Source organism: Chlorocebus sabaeus, chromosome 3, assembly GCF_047675955.1.
Source record: "Chlorocebus sabaeus isolate Y175 chromosome 3, mChlSab1.0.hap1, whole genome shotgun sequence".
In the NCBI taxonomy this organism is placed as follows: Eukaryota; Metazoa; Chordata; class Mammalia; order Primates; family Cercopithecidae; genus Chlorocebus; species Chlorocebus sabaeus.
In genome coordinates, this window is record NC_132906.1 from 8,482,279 (window position 1) to 8,508,858 (window position 26,580).

At 43.6% G+C, this 26,580-nt stretch overlaps 1 protein-coding gene across 7 annotated transcripts in view; it reads left to right on the forward strand.

Moving 5' to 3' along the window:
- The window catches only part of MTUS2 (microtubule associated scaffold protein 2), a 636,712-nt gene that overhangs the window by 493,050 nt on the left and 117,082 nt on the right, over positions 1-26,580 (forward strand). The window lies entirely within an intron of this gene.

The window sequence follows — 26,580 nt, forward strand, 5'->3', positions numbered from 1 at the left end:
GTATCTATACATGGGGGGAAGTAAAAGTGCTGTATAAATGCTCTCCAAATAAGAGTGAATTAATGAAGTATCCGACCAATTTCAAAAGAAAAGCAGAAGGATGTGAAGTGACTCCATGTCCCCTGGCAGCTTCCTTTTTGGCTTTTTATGGCATCCTTCACCTTCCACTCTACTCCAGTATAGAAGCCTGAGCTGCTGGTTTTTTGTTGTTATTTTTGTTTCTTTAAAGCTTTCAACAGAAAGAGCCATTTATCAATCTGTTGTGGTAATAAATGACAAGGTGAATAGACAACCCTGAAATTTCCATTTTACCAATAGTTTCAGCCTCCTCCCCAACCAGAATTTTAACCCCAGCAGAAAATGGCCAGTGTGAATTTCATGCCTTCCTTTCTGGTCTAGTCATGATGCGTGACGTGATCTGGTAAGTGTGCGTAAAGTGGCTGAAGACTCACCCCTGTAAGAAAGTTACAAACACATCTTTAAGGAGCCCAGGGGCCTGACTGGGCATGGTCAAGATGAGCATTTTTGCAGTTAGGGAAGGTGCTTCGTCGTATTTCCCACTGACTGTCAGGTTGTGCCTAAAGAGGAAAACAGGGCTGTTCCTTGACGTTCAGTGATCCTGTTGATATAGTTTATATCGCCGTGCTGCCTGCTGTGGGACTTCACCTTTCAGACGTCATCCAAAGAGTCAGGATGGACAAAGCAATAGATATTGATATAACATATTGATACTATGTTCCATGTTCTAGAAGTTGGAGCTTTTAGGCCCCACTTTTGGGATCATGGCAGGGGAGAGAGTAACTGTGCCAAAATTAGGGGTCCCTGTAGTTATGCATTTGCATGTTCCAGGAAAGTTCCTTGTTGGCCTGCAGACCATGGGTTTTACTTCTTTGCGGCACACACGTGGCTCTCAAACCAGAGACCAACAGCGGCTGGCAGGTGATTTGCAGGCATCTCCACTGGACCTCCCTGCTACTACAGCTGCACTTGGCATGACATTTCAGCAAGACGGATAGTGGACATGAATTTCATTTTCTTTTCAGTAAATCACAACCAGTAACTCCAAATGAGCTTCAAAAATGACCGTGGCATTTCACCTCCCACACGATGTATTTTTTTCTATGTCTTTCTGATCTCTACGCTCTCTCTATCTCTCGCCAGATAAATGCCAGAAGAAAAAACAGAAGATAAAATGTTTTTTTTTTTAAAAGTTAAAGTCCTAATTGAACATAATCAGCATCTTTTATGCAGGCCATCATGCATGCCATGTAGTTTAAGGTGATGGATTTGAGAATTTGCTAGTAATACCGAATTAGACCAGGAGATGTGACATGGGGTGGAGAATCTAGGAAAATAGAGGCAAAGCAGCCTTGGAACCTTCAACAGTGGAGCCCTCTGAAGTTACCAGGTCAGGAGAACCCAAGGTACCCCATGTCACACTTGTGGGAAACCCATGCACTATTATTGTGAATGAGATATGGTCTGAGTCGAGCTTGCCAGCTTTGAGGAAGCATGATCTGTATAGCCTGAAAATGCATGATCTCTTTGCTCTACTGGTTAGAAGGCCCTGCCAGAATTCCGTCCTGTAAGGAATGCACGTGTATCTTTTGTACACTGTAGTATATTCATCTGCAGAGTATGCTCTGGTGGAGAGAGGACACGGTGCTAACCCAGAGTCAGTTCCATCTCCGCCCCGATCCAGTGGGGAGACCTTGAGCAAGTTCCTGCCTCTCTGTGCACTTCGTCATCGTCACTGTAGGCATAACATCCCTGTCCTTGGTCTCTTCCCCCCTGGCTGACTCATTAACTTTGAATCTCAGTTTTCTCCACTTAAAATAGAATTCATAATAGCTCTTCACAAAGTCATTGTGAGAATGTAGTGAATTAATGTGCAAAGATACTTTATAGAGATGGGTTTCACTATGTTTCCTAGGCTGGTCTCAAACTCTTGGTCTCAAGGGATCCTCCTGCCTCAGCCTCCTAAAGCCCTGGGATTATAGGCATGAGCCACCATGCCTAGCTGGCAAAGGCACTTTTTAAACAAATAATCAAACATTCTTTTCTGAGTGCGAAGATATCTGTCAAGATCTACCTCAAGGATTTTACTCTCAAGTGGGAGAAGGTGAAAACACAGTCAAAGCCCCTGAAGAGCTTGGTCTGGAATGTACTTTAAAAATAATTTTAAAAAATAATTTTTAGTGGCCAGGCCCGAGCAGCCTGGCCAACATGGTGAAACCCCGTCTCTACCAAAAATTAAAAAAATTAAAAAAAGTAGTCGAGTGTGGTGGCACGTGCCTTTGATCCCAACTACTTGGGAGGCCGAGGCCGGAGTATTGCTGGAACCCAGGAGGCGGAGGTTGAGGTGAGCCAAGATTGCACCACTGCACTCCAGCCTTGGTGACAGAGGGAGACTCTATCTCAAAATACATTTTTTTAAAATAAAAATGAAGGTGGCCGGGCGCGGTGGCTCACGCCTGTAATCGCAGCACTTTGGGAGGCCGAGGCGGGCGGATCACAAGGTCAGGAGATCGAGACCATGGTGAAACCTCGTCTCTTCTAAAAATAGAAAAAATTAGCCGGGCGCAGTGGCGGGCGCCTGTAGTCCCAGCTACTCAGGAGGCTGAGGCAGGAGAATGGCCTGAACCCGGGAGGCGGAGCTTGCAGTGAGCCGAGATTGCGCCACTGCACTCCAGCCTGGGCGACAGAGCGAGACTCCTTCTCAAAAAAATAAAATAAAATAAAATAAAATAAAAATGAAAATAATTTTCTAATATAGCTCTTCAGTTACTGCTATATATTTTTACCTGAATGTGCTGATGGCGTTAATTTAAATATATGTTGAAAGTAAGCCTCACCACTAGAGAAAAAGAATTAGAAGCCCAGATAAGAATCTCCCTTCTCTACCCCAGGCTTTATAGCTCCTGGCAGAGTAGCTGTGAAAGCTGTCAGCTCTAACACAGCCTGAGCCCAGTGTCCAGGGATTCTAAGATGCCACACTTAGGTGCCAACAGCAGCCTCACACTTGCGCTGGTTGCAGGCAGCTGTGCCCCTGCAGCAAGGCATGTTCCTCACCAAAGGCCAAACAGATCTGCTAAATCCGTGCTCCCAGACCCCCAAGTGGTGTAGTAATGAGTGTGACTCTCAGGGACTCGCGCTTCTCAGGGTCGGGTTGAATGGTGTGATGGTGCCCTTGCTGTGTGGTTCCCCGGAATGCTACTCTTTAGCATCCCCTGGTGGCTCATCCATGAAACAATCCACAGGATGGTCCTCCCCCTGCAGCATGGAGTTTTATATACATTACCTTGGAGGGTACATGGATTTTCATGTTACCTTTAATCAGATTTATTATACTTATTCAGCATTTTTCGTATCTATTCTTGTCTCCTTTTGTTAACTTTATGAATGTGATTGTAGATTACGGTTTTGAATTTTTTTTACATGTTATTAAATAGTTTAGGCATAAAAGACCTGAAAATGAATGTCAAGCATTTTTGGACTCTCTAAGGTTACCAAAAAATTAATAGTGCACCAACCTCCTTCTTCTCAAAGTGTGTATATATTTTATGGCTTTTATTATTTGACCTTTTATCACAAAAACAATTTCATATAGAATAGTGGAAAGCATAAAACCCAAATACCCCATAATTCATATGTAACGTTTCTTAACATTCTGCCATATTTGCTTTCTCTATGTCTTGTTGTTGTTAGTTAGGGGTATGTCTATTTTTTATATATTTTGTATATTTGAACTTCAGCCTTTCACCTTCAGTTCACATATATTAGTAGACAATCTTTAGCAACTCCGCCTCTACCCTACGGGGTGGGTAGGTAGGGAGGATTCAAAAAAGAAAGAGGTAGAACTTTAACAATATAGCTCTTATTTATTGACCATCTACTATGTCTTGGGCACTTAACAGACATTATTTTAACCCTCACAACAACCATAGCTGTTGTAGATATCATCCTCATGTGATACTTGGGGAAACTGAGGCTCGGGGAGTTTGCGTAGTCCTCTGAAGACAATATAATTAGAAAGTGATGGAGCCAAGATACAAATACCAGGCCAGGCCACACCCAACACCCGTGTTTTTCCACTATATTATGATGCTATTTCTCCCTTTCCTCACAATCATCAGGGTGCTTTTGATGTATTAAGGGGGAAAATGCACAACTGCAAAACAGGTGAAACAATAAACTAAAAGTTAAACACACAGAAAATGACGTAATGGTTTAAGCTGTTGCCATAAAAAAATGCTATGTGCTCAAGTGGAAGCCTCGTCATTGATAATGGGAAGGAGTCTTGGAAGAGCAGGATGGAGAGAGAAGCAGAATGTGGGGTGAGCAAAGAGGAAGGAAAGGGTATTGGGATGAGAACATCCAACGCCTGCTGTCTACAGAGTGCCCCCGCTCCCTGTATATCTTTAAGCCCTTGGTAAATTAGTTAATGGCTTCTGAATAGAGATCTAGTCACTGGGGAACTGTTTTTAAAAGTGCAGTGATTGCTCTAGTATGGATTGCAGACTCCTCATAGTGAAGCTGGCCCCAGCTCACCTTGAGTGCTCCATAACACCTGGTTGGTTCGTGCGTCAGGGCAGGGTGTATGTTAAAGGGGAAGAGAGAAGAGACAGCAGAAGAACCCCTTTGGAAAATAAAGGCTCGCTAGCTTTATCTGTTTAATGCATTCAGATTTTAAATTCAGGGATTCATCAGAATGAATGTTGCTCTTGAGCTCCTAAAGCAGTAGAGAAGCTGTTACGTCCACCAGCCAAAGGACTTCACATTTCAGAGATTTTCCCACTGAGTGGAGCTCTCAGAGCAGTAATTATACCTGATCAGAATTGAAAATAGTAAGCTCTTTGTTGCTTTCTAAATCCAAAACATGGTCATTTAAACATAGTGTTTTGTGCCTCTCCCACTTATAAATGATGCTCTGCGATTATCTTCTCTTCCCTTAATTTTATCATGAATAACCAAAGGCTTAAAGAAAATGTGAGCACTTAGGGTGGCATTTCTGACAGTTATTCAGTGTATAACACAGTAGAGAGTGCTAGTGAAGTGGTAAATTCAAGGTAAATTAGTGGTTCCTATGGTTGCTGTTCTGAAAGAATATTATGTGTCACAAAAATAAGTACCCCCACAGTGCTTTGCTAAAAGAACCATGAGTGTTCGTATGGTTTCACTTGTAGGACTTTAGCTAAAGGAATTTTTTAGCAGAACCCCCAAACATCAAAATATTCCTGATATCAAGGGATAGAATCTCCCAGCTATGCCAAGCAGCTCTTCGAAGTAATAAGAACCCTTGGCCTGTGGTGTCAGTCGTGCAAAACATCATGGTCAGTGGAAAATGAAACTCAAAATAGCAAAGTCTTCTCAACATTCGTGGAAGATCCTTGGTACTGAAGACTGATAAAATCCAACTCTATTGATGATAATATAAATTTCACAATAAGGTGCAATAAGATGAGAATAGATACCTGACTAAGGTGAAAACTAATTGTCCCATTCAGCTCATCTCACTTATGTTTTGTCATCAATGTGCTTTTTTGTTTGGGTTTTGTTGTTGTTGTTGTTGTTGGTAATTAAATGACATTCTTTTGAAGGCAGATAGGTGCCATGGGAGAAGAAAGGTGAATTTCAGCCTCTCCTTTACAGAAGAGGCCTGAGGCTTTCCCCAGACCCTGGTGGGCAGTTGGTTAAACCTGGTCTGTAGTAAAAGTGTGTGCCTTTAAGATATTCTGGGGTACAGAATTCAGCATAGCCATCCTGCAGGCCAGAGAGGCCACAGAGCAGATGGGGCATGGAGTGTCACCTGGCCATCCCACCCAACCTTTCTAGACCCATGGCCTCTGGCAGATACCAAAGTCTTCACTTAAATGTCACTGGCAACCTATTTGAAAATAAATGCTGTAAACTCCCCTCCAACTAAACACAAGTCAAAGGAAAAACAATATTCAAAAATAATGACTCCCTAATGAGAGAAAATATGGTTGTCTCAGCCCCAGAACCTCTTTCCTGTGAGAGATGAGTTTATTAACTTTCCTAGACCTCAGTGTTTCTATAAAATGGAGTTACTAAGGGTCCAGTTTCAAGGACAAGACTAGAATGAAGGGGCTGTCAGGCCCAGGCTCTGTGATTTAATTCAGTGCCTCTGACTCTGTGGGGTGTTCTATTAGTCTGTTTTCATACTACTGATAAAGACATACTTGAGACTGGGCAATTTACAAAAGAAGGAGGTTTAATGAACTCACAGTTCCGTGTGGCTGGGGAGGCCTCACAATCATGGCAGGAGGTGAAAGACACGTCTCCCATGGTGGCAGACAAGAGAAGAGAACTTGTGCAGGGAAACTCCCCTTTATAAAACCATCAGATCTTGTGAGACTTATTCACTGTCACAAGAGTGGCATGGGAAAGACCAGCCCCCATGGTTCAGTTACTTCCCACCAGGTCCCTCCCATAACACGTGGGAATTGTGGGAGCTACAATTGAAGATAAGATTTGGGTGGGCACACAGCCAAACCATATCAAGCATTATTTACATACCAGAAAATCATTGCCTGCTGCTCAGTTGGCAGAGCATGACACGTAAGCACCAGAAAGTGCTCTGCCCTTCCTCAGGGGGTTGGGTATACCTATTGATCCCTGTGGCCTGCTCTAAGCATACCTGGTATTAGGACCATCACAGTTTTGAAAATATAAGTTAGATTATTCTCTGTGGGAAAAATCATTTAAATAACAAACATCTGTGAGCATCTGAATCATGAATCTGTTTCTAGCATATTATTCCCTAGAGACACCACCAAGTGCAAAGAGAGATGGGGAGAGAGATAGCCCTCTAGTAGTTGCCTGTTGAGGCTGAGCCTTCTCTTTGGTTCCTTTGGCATTTGGTTTCTAGCAGGAGTTGAGAGACCTGGTGGCTTTTGGAGTGCCTGTTATGTGGGACTAAAACTGGTACCTCATCGCCTGTAGCAGGTTATGACGTGAGCCTCCCTCCCTGGGTCTGCATCCCTCTGCCTCCTCCTCAATAGACACACACCCTGAATCATCTCCAATTCCAAACATAGGGAATGGTCCATCCTAGTCATTCTGTCTATGGTCCATCCACTTGGTAAATGGATGACTTGAAAACCACATCGCAGCCCCTGAGTTCCAATTCTAGGGAAGAGATGCTCACTGAAATCATGGGAGGGCAGAGTGGACTGTGAAGCCTGTCAAGCAGCCAGGGTACCCGGGGCAGGGGCGCCTTGAGAGAGGAGTGTGGCTTGTGAAGTGGGCCAAGGAACACATAGGATCTCAGCAGGCAAAGGTGGAGGAATCGGGCCTTCCGGGGCAGCAGGAAGAACTTGAACAGAGAGTGGTGCAGCGTAGGGAGAGGGCAGGACCACTCTGTGGAAGATTAAGAGTCTTACTTTGCCTAAAGCTTTGGGTGCAGAACTGATGATGGTGGGGAATGAGGCTGAAGAGTTCAGGGCCTTGAATCGCAAATGAAAGAGAGGAGGCACTCGCGGAGGCAGGCAGGAGGCCCTGAGTTTTGGACAACAGCTGCAGCACTGTGTTTTAGGCTGTGTTTAAGGAAGATTAACTCTGTGCCAGGTCTGAGATGGATGGCAGCAAGAAAACCCCAGGTAGGGAAAGCACGTAGGAGCCTCTGCCAGTGGAGTAAAAATCCAGGCAAGAGGTGAGAAGGGTCGGGGGGACCTGGAGTCCCAGTGGAAAGGAGAGGGCAGATACAGAGCCTGAGGATCAGGCTGTGAACCTGACAACTAAGAGGGTTCAAGATACCCAGACGATAAAGGATGAACCCACTTCACCCCAGCCCCAACAACACCCACACAGAAATCACAGACTGCTGAGAACTTAGGAATTATGTGCACATACGGCTCCGAAATGTTTAAAGGGGTCATGGATTCCCTTGAAGAAATCTGCTCTGAAACTGTACATTTTATGCATCAGTGACTCAAGTCCTCAAGTCCAGGGAAGAATAAAGCAATGCCAAGGGACCTGTAGTTTTTCTTTTTTTTCTTCCCAGATTCTACTTCTAACCCATGTATCACCTGTCCCACCTCCTGGGAGTACCCTGTGTCCCACCCATCCTCTCCAGGAATTGCGAGGTGGCTTTGAATTGCTGCTTCTCTTGCATTAATTGAGTTAATGCTTACAGTTAGATAGAGTAAGTTCTAATGTTTGATAGCATAGTAAGGTGACTGCGGTTAACAACAATATATTGTTACATTTCAAAATAGCCAGAAGATTTGAAATGTTTCCGACACAAAGAAATGATAAATGTTTGAGGTGATGAATATTCTAAATTCCCTGATTCGATCATTAAACATTCAATGCATTTATCAAAATATCAAATACACCCCATAAATAGGTACAAATATGTATCCATAAAAAATAATTCAAAAAAATTAACGCGCTTTGTGCTTCCTACCATCCTGCATCCCTCCAGAGCTGGTACAGCCCCCTGTGTTGGTTTCCGGGACTCTTTCTGTTTGGTAATGCTGAGATCTCCATGAGGGAATTAAGCGGAGGTGTAGATGTCAGGAGAGAAAAGGGAGGCTCTAGAGAAGCAAGCTCGGGGTGGTTTATGCACAGTGAGATGAAAGGGATGAGATTCACAGGAGGGCATATGCAGAGGAGGGAAGCTGACCTGGGACAGCATCTTGGGAAATGCCTGTGCGTCCTTCATGGGGCCAGGCAAGGAACAGTAGGCCTGGCAAGGAGAGAGAGGAGCTGCTGGGAGGGGTTGCAGGAAAGGGGAGAATCCCATCTCGCAGAAGCCAAATGGAGGGGCCATCTCTGACAGGTGAGAGTGATTTGCAATACCAGGTACCAGGCAGCGGGAGAAAAGGTTACAGTGGGAGGAAGTACCCTGGAGTTTGGCAGTTTGGGAAAAGTGTCTGTAAAGAGGTAAGGACACCCAGCTTTTCCTGGTTCCTCTATTATCAAATGGTTTATTTATTTAGTTCTGCCTCGTTTCAGCCCACAGAGAAGCCAATTCTTTTATCCTGTGAGGAGTGGCAATGGCACCATCTACAGGACATTGTCTAGAAATGAAAATTTCTGCCCAGAGAAAAGAACTCATGCCAAGTATTACCTTCAATTCCAGAGAGTTTTACAAAAAGCAAATGCTGCTCTCCTCCCTTTTGCTTCCTAAAGTGTGAGCTACAGTCCTGCCTATTCCTCAAACCTGATTGAAACTAGTTTTGAAATTAAAAACACACAGCTCAGCTCCTTTCATTTTTCATTTTATTCCTGACAATCAAATTACTAAAACAGCAAGAATAAGATTTATGTGGTACACTGCAAACAGTTTGCCTATGAGATAATTCATAAAAGCAATTACATATGGCACAAACCTAACAATGAAAGTGATCTATACCTGTGATTCAGTCCCTGGAGAGAGTAAAAACTCATCACTTCTGCCCTCCCAGGAAAAGAAAGAAAAACATTTAAAATCCCAAAATACTGCAACTCTATTACATGACACTATTCTCTTGAGAACAAAGATTTATCATAAGTATTGTGCTGACAAAATAGATGTGAGGTGATATTATTTCTCAAATTGTTCTTCAATAATATTTCCCCAATTTTTGTTTCAGGTTGAAACTCAGGGTCAGAATTCTGTATTTATTTCAAAAGCATGAAGGAGGAAGAAAAAGAAAGGAAAAAAGAAACAAGTATAATAAATAGAAAATAATTACAAAGATGGTCAATAGTAATTCAAAGATATCCATAATCACTTTCAATGTGAATGGTCTAAACAGCCCCAGTTAAAAGACAGATCTGGCTAGGCACGGTGGCTCATGCCTATAATCCCAGAACTTTGGGAGGCTGAGGTGGGTGGATTGCTTGTGCCCAGGAGTTTGAGACCAGCCTGGGCAACATGGCGAAACCTCATCTGTAAAAGAGAGAGAGAAAATGGTTTTTTAAAAAACGTGGTATGGTTTGAATGTGTCCCCCAAAAGTTCATGTACTGGAATCTTAATTGCCATTGTAACAGTATTAGGAGGTAGGGCCTTTAAGAGGTGATTAGGCTGGGTGTGGTGGTGTGTACCTGTAGTCACAGTTACTCAGGAGGCTGAGGCAGGAAGATCACTTGAGCCCAGGAGTTCAAGGCTATAGTGCTTTGTGATTGCACCCGTGAATAGCCTCTGCACTCCAGCCTGGGCAACATAGCTGAAGACCCTATCTCTTGAAAAAAAGAAAGAGGCGATTAGGCTACACCCTCATTAAGGGATTAATGGCATTATCCTGGAGTGGACTCGATAAAGGATATATTTGGCTCCTATCTTGTCCCTCTGTGTCATGCACTCATTTATGCCTTCCATCCTCCCTTCTGCCATGGAATGAGCTACAACAGATGTCAGTGCCATGCTCTTGGACTTCCCAGCCTCCAGACTGTGAATGAAATAAACTTCTTTCCTTTATGGATTACCCAGTCTGTGGTATTCTGTTATAGAATCAGAAAATGGACTAAGATAACACCCAATTATATGTTGTCCACCAAAAAAAAAAAAAAAAAAGAAAAAACCAATTTGAATATACAGCTCAAATTAGAAGTAAAGGGATGGAGAAACATACGCCATGCTAACACTAATCAAAGGAAAATTGGAATAGCCCCATTAATTTCAGACAAGGCAGACTGTAGAACAAGATTCCCACAGATAAAGGGGGACACATAATGATAAAGGAGTCTGTTCTTAAAGAAAACATAAGAAACATGAAGGTAACTATTGATATTTCAGGCTGATTCTATTGGGTTCCAGTGACTTGTGTGCTCAGGTGATGTCCAATTATTGCAGTTCTGAGAGTCCTGTTTCTTCAACCTCAAAAATCAGCTGAAATGCTTCCAGGATTCAGAGGAAAAAATAATTGTAAACACCTGATGTATTCTGAGCACGATATGTTACTTATTTTTTAATGCATATTATTTCATTTAATATCTTCACATTAACCCGGTTTTTTTTTCTTTTTTTTTGAGATGGAGTCTCACTCTGTTGCCCAGGCTGGAGTGCAGTGGTGTGATCTTGGCTCACTGCAACCTCTGTCTCCTGGGTTCAAGTAATTCTCCTGCCTCAGCCTCCCGAGTAACTGGGATTACAGGCACCCACCACCATGCCTGACTAATTTTAGTAGAGATGGGGTTTCACCATGTTGGCCAGGCTGGTCTCAGACTCCTGACCTCAGGTGATCCACCCACCTCAGCCTCCCAAAGTGCTGGGATTACAGGCGTGAGCCACCATGCCCAGCCTCTTCACATTAACCTTTTGATGTAGGTATTTTGATGCCCATGTTACAGATAACTCAGATTGCCTTGATCAAATAATATTTTGTTTATTATTTTATTCATTAAATGTTTCTCAAAAACCTGGCAGTTCTCCAAATAATAGAATTGATATGACATAGGACTTCCCTTCAAGAAAATTCCAATCAAATATCCCACCTAATTGTTTCAAAACACCTCATTTGATCTTCTCAGCACTGCCAAAAGATAGGCAGGAGAACTCTTAGTGTTCCTGTCTTCCAGGTAAAGAAACAGAGGAAGAGAAGTTGTTCCTTGCCAGAGGTCTCATGATCAATAAGCCATAGAATCAAGACTTTGTGCAGATAAGTGCTGGAGGCCTAGTGTTCAGCATGATGATTATAGTTAATAATTCTGTGTTGTATACATGATATTTGCTAAGAGAGTAGATCTTAAGTGTCCTCAGCACCCCCCAACACACACACACAAGCACAAAAGGTAACTGTAAGGTGATGGATGTGTTAATTAGCTTGATCGTGGTAATCATTTCACAATTTCTATGCATATCAAAATAGCACATTGTACACCTTAAATTTATGGAAATTTTATTCATCAATTGTACCTCAATAAAGCTGGCAGGCGAAAGACTTCACAAGGATCTCCTGCCTCCAAATCTAGTGTGCACCTTCCACTCTTCTAGCTTTGATATTCCATTGACAAATATGGGAAATGGATTGGTCACATCTAGCAGCACCAACAGACCAAAACATCAATGCAAAATAGCATCTTGACCTCATGCTGCGATGTCTCACTTCTGACAATGAAGAACAGCATTCAGTGTCTGCAGTGATAAGCCAAGCTCCATCGGACAGTTTGACACCATGAGTGAGGGAGCACTAGTACCTTGCTGGTTTCTTGCTGCCCTAAATTACCAGATCTTGGTAACAATTATTATATGTTAAGATTAACTCTAAGGTTGGCCAGGAGCTCAACACTCTACCCTGCACCTGGGAACAAACACCACCCACAGAAGACCACCCACCATGCCCAGATAAAGCCGTGAAAGAGATTCAGGTGTTATAGCAGGTGGCTATTAAGTGACAGCCACAAGCTGCTATGTTTCCCTCAAAAGTGAAGGCCAATGCTCATTTTCATACCTGAGATAACCAGAATTATTTTTCTTCCTTATATGGACCGGCTTTTTTACTTCTTCAGATCCATATGTATATTATCAGCAATAGCAGCTCCTCAGAATGACCGTAACTTTTATGAAGACCCAACACACAAACCAAGCAAGGGATCCAAAAGATCTCAGTTGAGTTCCAGTTCAGGGTAAGATGGAGGAGGCACACTCTACCCTGCTTCTCCCACTAAATGCAGCTACAAACAACTGGACCGAGTGCATCAAGCAGCTATTTGAGGACTTAAAAGGATACGGAGCAGGCAGATTAGAAAGAAGAGTTGAATTGAAAGTATTGTAAAATGAGTGCTGAACGTACAAGTTTTTCTCTCCAGTATTCTCTGACCTGAAGTCACTTCAGCTTAAAACCTAGAAGTGGATACCGGGACCTGGACAGAAAGAGCTCCAGGAGAAACTTTGTAGGTCTGACTCAAGAAGTGGGAAAAGGAACTCTGTGTCATTTTTCTTCTTTTCCCCATACCCTAATCTATGTGCAGCCTTGCAGTGGTGATAGCACGAACCTGCCAGAGGGAAACCATAAGGGAAGGGAACTTTCTCATCTGCTTGCAGGAGCTGTGGTCCCTGTTTTTATTACCTCTGTGTACACTTACCATCTGTCCACAAACAGGAGCACAGTTGTGAAAAGTGCATAGAGCAGGGTAACCAAAGGCCCAGCTTTTTGGCTCGAGGACTAACAAGGGGGGCACCCAAGGAACTGGAAAGGATAGCAGATATTGAGGCAAAGGAGGAACGTGGGAAAGTGACCACTTACATTGTTTTTGAACCCCTGGGCTCACCCCTGAGCTGTATGTGACTCTCATCCTAAAAGCATATACAGACTTTGAGAATTGAACTACAGGGCAAACCATCACCAGAGTGCTAGACTGGCCATTGTGGGAGGCACATGAGGTATGGATCCTAATAGCACTTCAAAAGCTTTGAAAATGGAGCTAACTTTGGAAGCACAACTTACAGAAGGCTGGATGGAACTGATAACCTGAACTCTACCTCACTGATTGCCTGCTGCTGATTATTCATTAGATTTAAGCAAGGCCCAGAGGAGTCTTATAATGTAATATTCAAAATGCTTGGAATGCAATTTAAAACTATTTAGCATACAAAGAATCAGGAAAACCTCAGGTTATGTGGGAAAAGCTAATCAACAAACAATAAAACCAGGATGACACAGATGTTGCATTTATTTGACAAAAAGTGTCAAAATTAGCTATTGCAAAGTGCTTCAGGAAGTACAAGCAGTTACCCTTGAAATTTTTCAAAGAAACATGTATCAAAGGAAGCGAAGATACACAGAAGAAACAAATGGAAATTTTAGAGCTAAAAAATACAACAACCAAAGTAAGAAACTCACTGGATGGAAATGACAGAGAAAAAAGTCAGTGACCTTAAAGATAAAGCAGTAGAAACTGTCCCATCTGAATAACAGAAAGAAAATAATTTTTAAAGAACAGAGCCTCAGGAACCTAACCGACAATTTAAAAAGGGTCTAATATTTTTGTAATAGGAGTTCCAGAGAGAAGAAAGCCATTACTTTTGCAGTTTAATGGCAAAAACCACAATTACTTACTTTTAATGGCAAAAACAGCAATTACTTTTGCACCAACCTACTATCTATATACACCTTGAATTACCACTCGGCTATAAAAAAGAATAAAATAATGTCTTTTGCAGCAACTTGGACAGAGCTGGAGGCCATTATTCTAAGGGGAGTTACTCAGGAATGGAAACCTATGGGTATGGCAAAGGCAGGCAGAGTGGTATAATGGACGTTGGAGACTCAGAAATGAAGAGCACGGGAAAGGCGTGAGGGATAAAATACCACATATTGGGTACAGTGTACACTACTCAGGTGATGGGTGCACCTATTTGATAGTATTGGGCCACAGAGTCTAGCCACTTAACACAGACATGTATTTAATGATGGATATATATTCTTTGTATTTTTGGCTGTTTCCTTGGCTGCTTCTAGTCTTGATAAATGACATACAAGTCATGGCAAATGGCAAACACAAGTTTAAATGACATGAAAATTGAGTATGTTATATATATATACTTTTTTTTTTCTCATGCAGGTCTTTAGGCAGTGTAATGCCTACCAGCCATCTTAGTAAAAAATGTATTTTAAAATAGATGTGAAGACTAAAGGAAAAGGAAAAATGTGAGGTCTATTTTAAGTTCGTAGTCATCTCAAGTGTGGTGGGTAGCAGGGTGACCCAGTGAGCTCCTCTGGAGGCCCCGCAGCAAGAGAGAGTGGTCACTGTGCCTAGCGAAGGCAGGGACGTGTTTTTAAGGCAAGGATCACTAAGTGACTCTTTTCAAATTTTGTTTCACATGGGAAAATGTCTTCTGATTTGAGTAAAAAGTGTGTCTGTGTAGGGAAGATTTCTCATCCTGGGAAATCTTTTTCAGTTTTGCATTCCTGCCACACCAGGCCTGCCACCTTCCCTCCCTTTTGGGGGACAGAACCAGCCCCTAGCATGTTAGATCCCATCAGAAAGTGCACACAGAAGCCCGGCGAGAACGAATCTCTCTCTGCCAAGGGCACGGACTGTGCCACGGGAGGGGCAGGCCGTTCAAATCTGCTGGAAAAGGAGATGTGGCACCTGGAGACGCAGCATCTTCCAGTTCCATCTGCTTATTACTGTCCTGGATAACCATGCACAGGCCACTTACGTAGAGGAAACGTTTGTCTTTAGCTTCTAACTGTCCACTTTTTCTCAGTAATAGGAAAACTTACTCATGCAAAACATACAAAGTAGTTCAGGGACAGCCACTTTGGGACCATTTAAAATAAGTTGACCTATATTGTATATAATTAAACCTGAAGTGGGGTTGCATTTTGAAAAATACTTTTAAGCTAATGAATGCTTTTTCAGTGCACCCAGCAAAATCCCCAAAGGGAGAAAAAAAAAATCTGTAGGTATTTATAAAATACTCTTTCTGTGACTATGTCTGGAGAAAGATAGACATAAAGGGAAATATTACAGCCAAAAGAATAGTCTTCTACGGGAAGAAACTTTTCCGTAGTGCAACAAAGTAATGATGAGTTCCATTTACTTATCCAAGCCCAGGGGAAATCCTGTCTCCATTAGATTTCTGATATCATCTGAACTTTCTGTTAGAATTATAATTATTTATGACCCTTACTCAATTAAAAATACCAGCTTTTTATAATCCAAGGTCTGACATGTTACATTCTGTTCCAAAGAAAATACCCTCGGAAGCGGGACTTGACCTGGTGCACGCATTCATGATTTGGATGCTGTTTCAGCATATAGAGAGGAAACCCAAACAGGCCATGAGAGGCACTCAGGCCAAGCTGGATTCTGAATTCCCATGTCCATTAGCAAAGTCTGGGTCTCTCAAGAGCTAAAGGATTAAGATAAAGGCCTCTGCTACTCGTGATTACCAGGGACCGTGATCTGTGTGGTTTGTTCCTCTTATCTACAGTTCTGACAATAGCTTGGGAACACGAGACCTGTCTGCACAGCTGCTGACATCTCCCCAGGGTACACACTGCCGACATCCAATGCTTCAACGAGAAATAGGCTTGCCTGCCAGCCTAGATATCATTCAAACATGGCAGCCCCCAGCCTGGGACTCCAGCCAACAATGCCCCTAGCCTGTCTTAGTTTAAACTGCTTTCCTTTAACAGTTATTCCTAGCTGAAAACAGACCACAACTCCTATTCAAGCTATGCTGGTGGCCTAAAAACACCTAGCTATGCTTTGAAAAGGACAATTGTGAGGACTGCTATATCAGTTGGTAATGTTAGTGTTGGGATGCAATTTTAATCCCAACCCCGTTCACATTTGTCCATTCATTACATTTGTCTTGAGGGTCCACGGTGGACCAGCCACTCTGCTGGGCTCCAGAGTTCAGCAGGGAGCAGGACCAACACGGGTTTCCAGGCGCCAGTTGTTGGTACAAGATAAAGTCTCAGAAGCATCATAAGCCTGGCTGAAAATGTGCCAACATTTGTGAGAAATACTAGGCCATGCTACCAAAATACTAGCGCAACACGTGTTCTTTTATGGTCCAACCAGAAGATCATGTCTGATTTCATTGTCCCTGTGGTCCCTAGGGTAGCTCTGTGGCCTGTCCCTGCTCTCTGCAGAGCGATGCTCAGAGCAGCCCTGGGTGCTGGGTGTTTCACACCTGCAGATTCCCAGGCTCTTCTTGTGACCAAATGCCCAGGCACAGAGGAGGCCAAAAAGTAGAGATGTCAGGGCTGCAAGAAAAGGTCTGTGGAAGGAAGCCATTAGAATGCTCCATAAACCTTTTCTTAGGTGTCTTCCTCTACCCTTCAGAAAGGGCAGAAATGGGGACAGGGAATTCCTTTAGCCTCCCCGCCCCATCCCATCCATCCTTGGCAGTTGCCTCATATTCCCCAGCGCTGAAGTCTCTAATGCGGGTTTGCCTGTTGCTGCTGCTGCTGAGCCCTTCCTGGCTGTTGTCTGTCCTTTTTCCCCAGCTTAGGCACGAATGAATGTCTGGGTAGAGCTGCTGTGTTCTGAGCCAATCAAGGATAGAACCACCTGCACCCAGAACATCATCTCTTCCAAGCACGAGCCAAAGTGAGACATTTTCTTGTTTGCCAAAAAGGAAGGACTCCTACCCACTGGAAGAAAGATATGACTCATTTCTGTGATCAAACCTTTCCTAGTGCTGTCCCACATGGGATGCAGTGAACTGTCTCTCTGTCTCAAACAGGGAATCCCATTTCAGTCCATACAGCACATTTTATAATGAAGCCTATAATAGCACAGGGGCCGTCAGCTTCTTGGACCCTCAGTAAATGTGGGAAAGATAAAGGAATTACCTATACAGAATGCTCTGAATAAATGAATGAATGAATGAAGAAGTTTAATGTTGAATAATGCATGGAGAGAATGCATTACTCAATCCATGCAAAATGTCAAGGTATAAGACCCTCATCAGAAAAGTCTTTCCTTTTGTTAGAGAAAAAAAAGTTATCCTGACACTTGTTAAGACCAAGGAAGGCTTTATTCAGAACTATTGTGATCAGCGTCAAAACTTTTGCAATAGGAGAGAGAGATGGGACTCAACTCTGAATATCACAAAGGCAGCCAGTGACTTACAGCCCAGGGGCAGGGTGAAGGGTAAGGGGATGGAACATTTCTAAGAGGAGACATCAAGGGTAAGGGATTTGCGCTAATCTGACTTGACAGGTTTCTTGCTGAAGGCAGGACAGGGTGATCAGAGATCTAGGTGAGGGTTGAGGACTTTGATCAGCAATGGAGAGTGATCAGATAACAAGGGCAGGGGAGATTATCGCTAAAATGACTTAGCCAGATTCTTGCTCCAGCGGGACTGGACAGGTGGAAGACGTGCCTCAAGGAGGAGGCCTGGTTGAAAAGAGGCTCAGAGGAGTCTAACCAAAATTTGGTCAAGGAGAGAGGCTTTGTCACTTTCTATTTGTCAACAGATTTTTTAATGAGTTAATTTTCTTCTATATTTATCCATTTACATTATGTACATTATGTACTCAGAGCAGTGAGTCCAACTGCCCAGTTACTCCCCATAAGTTTAACTCCAAAAAGCATACATTCTAAACAGCAGGTATCTTAGAGATGGAAATGCATGATGGCTCCCCCTGCTGGGTTTGCAAAAGTCAGAACTGAGTTGGGAGCAGACTACAGATCCTGATAGGGCCTGCTTTTCCCACTCACAGAGGGGAGGGGTTCAAAGGCAATTCCTCCAGCCTCACTGTTTGTGTCTGGGTAGATTTACCACTCTAAGGGTTTAAAAGTATAAAGGCCCAGAATCCCAGAGTTTTCATTTGTTCATTCAACAAATATTTACTGAGTGCTTACTATGTACTAGGCAGGACGCTAGGCACTGGAGATTGAGTTGGGGGGCAGGGTAGCAGCCCCTGCCCTGACCGAGTTTACATATAACCTGGAAGATACGCGTACATTCAGAACTTCACAGACGTGTCATAAGTGGCTCAGGGGAGAGGCCCACTGCACAGTGACTGCACATGGAAGGCAGAGCTGACCTTGCAGAGGAGATGAAGGAAACAGTTCTAAAGTGACCCTTGAGCCGAGAGCCGAACAATCCATTGGGCAGATGCAGAGGCAAAATGATGCAGATTGCAAGTGGAGGGAGCTTCAGCACCAAGCCCTGTGGTGGGAGAAGTCCTCTAAGAGCCTAAGAAGGAGGGATGGGGAAGAGACTACCAGGCTGGACTAGGCAGGGGCATGACAGGTGGGCAGATGAATGAAGGCTCTTCTCCTAAGAACAAAAGAAAGCCGGTAAGCTGTCACATGTGGACATGTGACAGGAGCATGTGACAGTCTAGGTCATGAGCCCGTGAAGATCCCTCTTGTACAGGACGAACAAAGGAGGGGAGAGGGGCTGGAGTGAAGTGAGGGAGACCCGCAAGGGGATGTTAAAGGAACGAGACAAGAGATGATGCCCTCCTGGACAAAAGTGAGCAGGAGCAAGGCAGGTGACATTAGGAGACACGTGTGTGGTAAAAACCAGTAGGCCTTGGTGAAAGATGAGTTATGGGGGGTGTTTGGGGAAGGTGTTTAGGGAGACGTTGGCTTTGGATTACTTAATGCGTGCGTGGCAAAGCCACTTACTGGGACTGGCAGACTCCATTCCACCATCTAGTGATCTGAGGTCCCATGAAAGGCAGTCAGCATGTTATAATCATGTTAGGCCTATTTACAGTTACTCAGAGGAAAACTAGACACTCTGGTCGCTTTTCACAACTAGAAATCAAGCACATATACACAGCTGGGCCACCGCTTCACTCTGAATATGCGTTTACCAGAGCACAGAGCTTTGTGCTGCAGGAAGTGCCTGTTCCCTGCCCCATGAGATGGCACACCCATGGCTCTGAGGACCCAGCATGGCCTCTACCCCCAGAGCCCGAGAAGGACTGTCCCCCAACTCCAGTCTCCATGGAATTAATCCAGGTGTTTGGGACCAGGATGGGGAGGTTGTAACCATTCCAGGTCTCTTTGACTCAATCCTCATGTTTTTACCAGAGTTGACATTCAGTTTAGCACCGTGACAGGTACTGTGAAGTTGCTAATATCACCAGTGGGAAAATAAAGACGGAGTTGGGGAGGTTGGCTTTGTTCTCTTCTAAGTACTTTTTTATCGTTTATCTGATTAATTTTGTCATTACTTGATCAAATGTAGCACCTTGAGTGTTTTAAACATAGGAATCCAGCAAAATAGCTTCCAGTTGTCTTCCTTTGTAATGACCCAGGCAGAATGATTACTGAGGCTAAACTTCCTTCTCTAGGGGCCTAAGTCTGGCTCCATTTACACACAAAGAACTTGGAATCATTTCTTGTTTTCTTTTGGCTCCCAACTTATCAAAACAGCTGAAAGTTAACATTGTTTATAATTGTCAAAGTCAATTTAGACTTTCCTGCTGGGAATCATTTTATTTTAAAAATAAAAAAAAAAATTAAGCCACCTTTTAAGAATAAAAAATAATTAAGCCAACTTACATAGCAGACATTGTAAGTTGGGCTAAAATTTAGACAGATGTCTTAAGGCTCATGTTCTGTCAGTGACTTATATTGTATTATCGCCTCTCAGTAGAATCTGAGTTTGGCTCCCTTGGTACATGATCTTTGATGGGCCCATTCTCAACTTTTGTGTCCATTTGAACTGAAAAAGGCATAGTTATATTTTATGTCTCATTGTACTATATATAGCTCACCCCAGGCTGTTGTCTTGGCCCTAGCAGTATTTCCCAATGGAGTTTCCATTGTAAGGAACCACCCTCATCCATCCAGCCCCTTCTTTCCTCATAGCAGTGATAATCTGTAAACTCAGCTAATTAACATTTCATAGAGAATGTTACATACTTGGTGCCTTTATTCTCATTGGAAATTATCTACGTTGTTTTAATCACAGATTTTTTTTTTCCTGACTAGAGAAACCAAAGATTGTTTTGACTATATATATATATACACACACACACACACATTTATATATGTATATACTGACTATGTATATATACACACACAGACACACTTGTGTGTGTGTATGAATATATATTTTTTTCTAATGGAGTGAAAGGACTAAAGGAAGCAAGAGTAAAGATTCATAAGACCCAAATTATTTGTAGGATCAGGAGTGTGTAAGAGGGTCAAGAGTGGCTTATGAGTCAAATCAACTTACATATTGGAAGAAAAGTGGATTTGTAAGATTCATTTCCATTAGGTTTGAAAATATGTGGCCGGTCGTCGTGGCCCACACCTGTAATCCCAGCACTTTGGGAGCCTCAGGCAGGTGGATCACTTGAGGTCAGGAGTTCGAGATCAGCCTGGCCAACATGGTGAAACCCTGTCTCTACTGAAAATACAAAAATTAGGCAGGCATGGTGGCACACACCTATAATCCCAGCTATCCGGGAGGCTGAGGCACGAGAATCGCTGGAACCCAGGAGGCGGAAGCTGAGTGAGCCAAGATGGCACCGCTGCACTCCAGCCTGGGTGACAGGGCAAGACTCCATCTCAAAAAGAAAATATGTATTAGGGTCCCTGTTGGGCCGAAATTGGTGTTGGTTTAGGAACAGAACAACTGCAGATAGGCCCACCAGATGATGATGATGATGATGATGATGATTATTATTATTATTATTGAGACGGAGTGTTGCTCTTTCGCCCAGGCTGGAGTGCAGTGGCACGACCTCAGCTCACTGCAACTTCTGCCTCCCGGGTTCAAGCAATTCTCCTGCCTCAGCCTCTGAAGTAGTTGGGACCACAGGCACCCACCACCATGCCCAGCTAATGTTTGCATTTTTAGTAGAGATGGGGTTTCACCATATTGGTCAGGCTGGTCTCGAACTCCTGACGTGCACACCTGCCTTGGCCTCCGAAAGTGCTGGGATTACAGGCACGAGTCACTGTGCCCATCCCATATTATTTTTATTGTTATTATTATTTTGAGACATTCTCGCTCTCTCACCCAGGCCAGAGTGCAGTGGCGTGATCTCGACTCACTGCAACCTCCATGTCCCGAGTTCCAGTGATTCTTGTGCCTCAGCCTCCCGAGTAGCTGGGATTACAGGTGCACATCACCACGCTTGGCTAATTTTTGTATTTTTAGTAGAGACGGCGTTTCACCATGTTGGCCAGACTGGACACCAGATTACTTTTGAGAAGTATCTGAGGGGCTGTTTATATTTACAGTGGGCTTCAGGCTTAGTGGACCCCTGAAGACTCTGGTTACAACTGGAGTGGATGTTCACCACGTAAATGGTACCGTCTTCCCCAGGGCATTGCAGCGCATGACAGGAATTCTACTGGAGTAAGGAGCTGCCCAGAAGGAGAAGTCAAATAGGTCTGATTCCTTACTCCACATGGCTTCAGGGGCAGTATCTCAGAATGGTGATGCTCTTGAGAGATTTAGGGAATCCTCCTTTCTCACACTCTTGGTCTTTCTTTGGTCTTCGTTTGCTTTTTTAAAATGTATTTTTTTCAGTTTTAATTGTGGCAAAGTATAAATATAGTAAATAAATGATAAAATAAGTAAATAAAAACCAAACATAAGTATACAACAAAAACTGCGATTAAAAGTTACGATTTTAATCATTTTAGGTGTCCAATTCAGTGGCATTTAGTACATTCATATTATTGTACAGTTGTCACCATCATCCATCTTCAGAGCTTTGTCACCTTTGGCCGGGCACAGTAACTCACACCTGTAATAGCACTTTGGGAGGCTGAGGCAGGCAGATCACCTGAGGTCAGGAATTTGAGAGCAGCCTGGCCAACATGGTGAAGCTCGTCTCTACAAAAACTAAAAAAATTAGCCGGGTGTGGGTGGCATGGCCTGTAATCCCAGTTACTCAGGAGGCTGAGGCAGGAGAATCACTTGAACCCGGGAGGTGGAGGTTGCAGTGAGCCGAGGTCACGCCACTGCACTCCAGCCTGGGCGACAGAGCAAGACTCCATCTCAAAAACAAACAAACAAACAAAAGAAACTTGTTATCTTTCCAAACTGAAACTCTGTACCTATTAAATAATAACTCCCCATTCCCCTCTTCCCACAGCCCCTGGCCACCACCATTCTATTTTCTGTCTCTAGGAATTTGACCTTCTCTGGTGCCTGGATTCCTCATGTAAGTGGAATGACACAGTGTTTGTCCGCTTGTGACTGGCTTATTTCACCCAGCATAATGCCTTTAAGGTTTGTTCAGTTGTAGCATGTGCACACTCAGCCTTTGGGATCTGTGCAGAGTGCAGGCAAAACAGCTGAACTCCAGACGCCACAGGGACACATAGCTGAGGAGACATCTCCTCTCACACCCTCTCTGGATGGCTCTCGCCCTGGGGCAATCAAAGAATGAATTTGTTTAAAGTCAGGCATATTGAGGAATTGTTTACCTACAGTAAAATTCACCTTTGTGGTGTATATTTATATGAGTTTTGAGGCAGTGATGTTTTTAAATGCTCCTAGCTTGGCAACTGGTACAACTGATAAGTGGACATAGGGAGGTCCCTAGAGTAGTCAGCTTTATAGAGAGAGAAAGAACAAGGGTGATTACCAGGGGCTGCAAGGAGGGAAAAATGTCCAGATCCAGTCTGGGATAATAAAAAGGTTCTGGAGATGGATAGTGGTGATACCACACAGCAGTGTGGATGTAAAAATGCCACTGAAGTGTACTTAAAAATTGTTACAATGGTAACCACATCGTATATGTATTTTACCACAATAAAAAATTAACCTAAAAAACCGATAAGTAGGATCTATGCAATGATATCTGAAACTTGGGTATTCAGAATGATTTTAACCAAAAGAAGAAAAGACATCTGTTTCATTTAGTAAACTGAACTAAAGAAATCCATACATGAGACTGTCTCAGCACTCCCGCATGTGAATGAAGGTAGCATCTCTCAGTACCGCGCCAGGGCCAGCTGTGAGCAAGGCAGTGACGAAGACAGAAGCAGCAGCTTGCAGTCCAGCAAAGCCTCCAGAGACCTTTGTTATTATTTTTGTATGTTGTCGTTTCTGCTGATTCTTAGGGTTTGCCAGAGCACTGCTGGGCAACCTCTAGTCTGAAAAGTAGCACAGTGAGTCCAGACACCACATGCCGTTTGTTTTTCCTCCTCTGACAGTAATTTCTGGAGTGACTGTCTCCAGACACTCCATCTCCTTGTCGCCCCATTTCCCAGCTCCCAAGTGGAACCATTACCTTTAAAAAACTTTTACTTTAGCGTCTCTCCCGAAATGGACCTGCAGCTACCCCATACCTTTCTGATGAATAACACCTGGCTGGCTGTTCTCTTGTCAGGAAGGTTCTGTGCTCAGAACCCCAGCAAGATGCTGAGTCCTTCCCTTCCCCTGCAGTCAGGCAGCCACCAACGCAGGAGCCACACGGGGAAAAGATCACAGTTCTCAGTGACACTGAAGACAAAACTCAGGCTGTGTTCTGTGAACCCTGAATATCGGAGACAGGTCTCAGTCAATTTAGGAAGTTTATTTTGCCAAAGTTAAGAACGCATGCCCGTGACACAGCCTCAGGATGTCTTGACGACATTTGCCCAAGAGAGTCCAAGAACAGCTTGGTTTTATACATTTTAGGGAGACATGAGCCATCAATCAATAAATGTAAGATGCACATTGGTTCGGTCTGGAAAAGGCGGGACAACTCAAAGTGGGGAGGGGGCTTTCAGGTCATAGGTAGATAAAAGACAAACGGTTGCATTCTTTGGAGTTTCTGATTAGCTTTTCCAAAGGAGGCAATCAGATATGCATGTGTCTCAGTGAGCAGAGGGGTGACTTTGAACAGAATGGGAGGCAGGTTTGCCCTAAGCAGTTTTCAGCTTGACTTTTGCCTTTAGCTTCGTGATTTGGGGGCCCCAAGATTTATTTTCCTTTCACAGCTCCTATATGATTTTGTCCACAGGGTTGATACCACAGTGTCAGAGAAAAAAGTCAAACTCTGTAAATATTTAAAGAGGTGTATTCTGAGCCAAATACATGTGACCAAGGCTTGAGGCACATTCTCAAAAGGTCCTGAGAACATGTGCCCAAGGTGATTGGGTTACAACTTGATTTTTGTACATTTGAGGGGGACAAAAGTTACAGGCAGACATCCATTCATACATGTAAGGTGTACAGGTAATCATTGGTTTGGTCCAGAAAGGTGGGACAACTAGAAGCGGAGGGGAGGGGAGGCTTCCAGGTCTTAGGTGGACAACTGGCAATTGGTTAAAAGAGTTTAAGTTATTATCTAAAGACCTGGAATCAACAGAAAGTAATATCTGGGTTAAGGTCAGGGGTTGTGGCAACTAAGGTTCTTATTGTGCAGGTGAAGCCTCCAGGAAGCAGGCTTCAGAGAGAATAGATGGTAAATGTCTCTTATCAGACCTAAAAAGGTTCCAGACTCTTAGTTAATCTCTCCTGGATCAGGAAAAGACCTAGAAAGGGAAGAGGATTCTCCCCAGCAGGGGTCCCCAGCCCCCTGTCCACGAACTGGTACCCGTCCCGGTTCTGTGGCCTGTCAGGAACCAGGCTGTACAACAGGAGGTGAGCAGGAGGTGAGCAGGAGGTGAGCAGGAGGTGAGCAGTGGGTGAGCGCGAGCATTACCTCCTGAGCTCCGCCTCCTGTCCGGTCAGCGGCAGCACTGGATTCTCATAGGAAGACAAACCGGGTTGTGAACTGCGCATGTGAGGGATCTAGGTTGCGCCCTCCTTTATAAGAATCTAATGCCTGATGATCTAAGGTGGAACAGGTTCATCCTGGAAAACCCCCCACCCGCCTGTCCGTGGAAAAATTGCCCCTTCCATGAAATCAGTCCCTGGTGCCAACAAGGTTGGGGGCCACTGCTCTGTGGAATATAGGTGGTTCCCACAAGAGACAGCTTTGCAGTGCCATTTCAAAATATGTCAAAGAAGTGTATTTTGAGATAAAATACTTTGATTTCTTTCACGGCCTGCTATCTGTCATGAGATGCTATACTAGAGTCAGGTTGGAATTTGATGTGTTATTGCTACGAAGAGTCTGTTTTTCCAGTCTTAAGATCTCTATTTTAATGTTAACGCTGGTCAGTCATGCCTGAGTTCCAAAGGCACGAGGGTATAATGTGTCATGTCTGACCACCTTGTTCAGCCTGGAGGCTGTTGGTGTAACCCAAGCGAGAGGCCTGCTGCTTTGGACCAACGTGTTGGCGAAGGATGCGGTGAAAGATAAAGTTGGGTTGTATTTTGAAGATGGAGCACTCAGTGTTGGTGGATTAGAGTGCAGGGAGGCAGTAAAGGGAAAGAGGAATCGGAGATGTCTCCTTGACTGTCAGTCTTCACAGTGAGTGAATTGTGGTGCTGTTAATTGAGATGAGGAAAACAAGAGGGAGATGCCATTTGAGAAGGTAGGGTCTCCTTGCTCAAAGGGTAGCTACAAAGTCACAGCCAGAGTTTGCTGTATTAAGCAAATCTGCCACACTTATGCATGGCAAGGCCAGGATTATGAATCAGAATGCCTGAAATCCATATTTGTAATCAGTCCACTAGGCTTTGCTAGACTGCAACTCAACACACCCTTCTGGGGATCCGACTTGTTTTGCTTAAATGGCTGTTACGAGAAGACAGGAACATAACTCTTTTTGTCAGAATTCATCAATATATTCATTATGCTGGGGGCACACTGTCCTGTTATGCTTTCAGAATATGATGTCTTTCTAGTCTTTTTACAAAACTGGTACTCTGCAAAATTTATTATCAGTACACTGAGAAAGGGAAGGAAAAGAATCCTTTTTGCAGTCTCATGCTGTCAGGTTTGAAATGAAATAACACTCAGCAAGTTCTCCTCTACAGCAACAATTTTGGTCTTCATGAAACAAATCATGGTTGTTCGTGGACCAAAAAACGTGTATTTTTATGTACATGTGCTCAACTGTGGTTAAGATGTCACTAAGTCACCGACATTTGTTGGACACCCACTGGGGACAGAATTTGGCCAGATGTGATTAAAAAAAAAAAAAAAAGACTTTTTAAAAAAATTGTCACATGGTCTGCATCATCTTTATAATCATCTTATAATCCAAAGAAGGAAAGAGTGCCAACCCCCAAGACATGCAAACATTCAAAAGCACCAACACACTGAACATATAATTAATATGTAATAACTCCTTGTGTG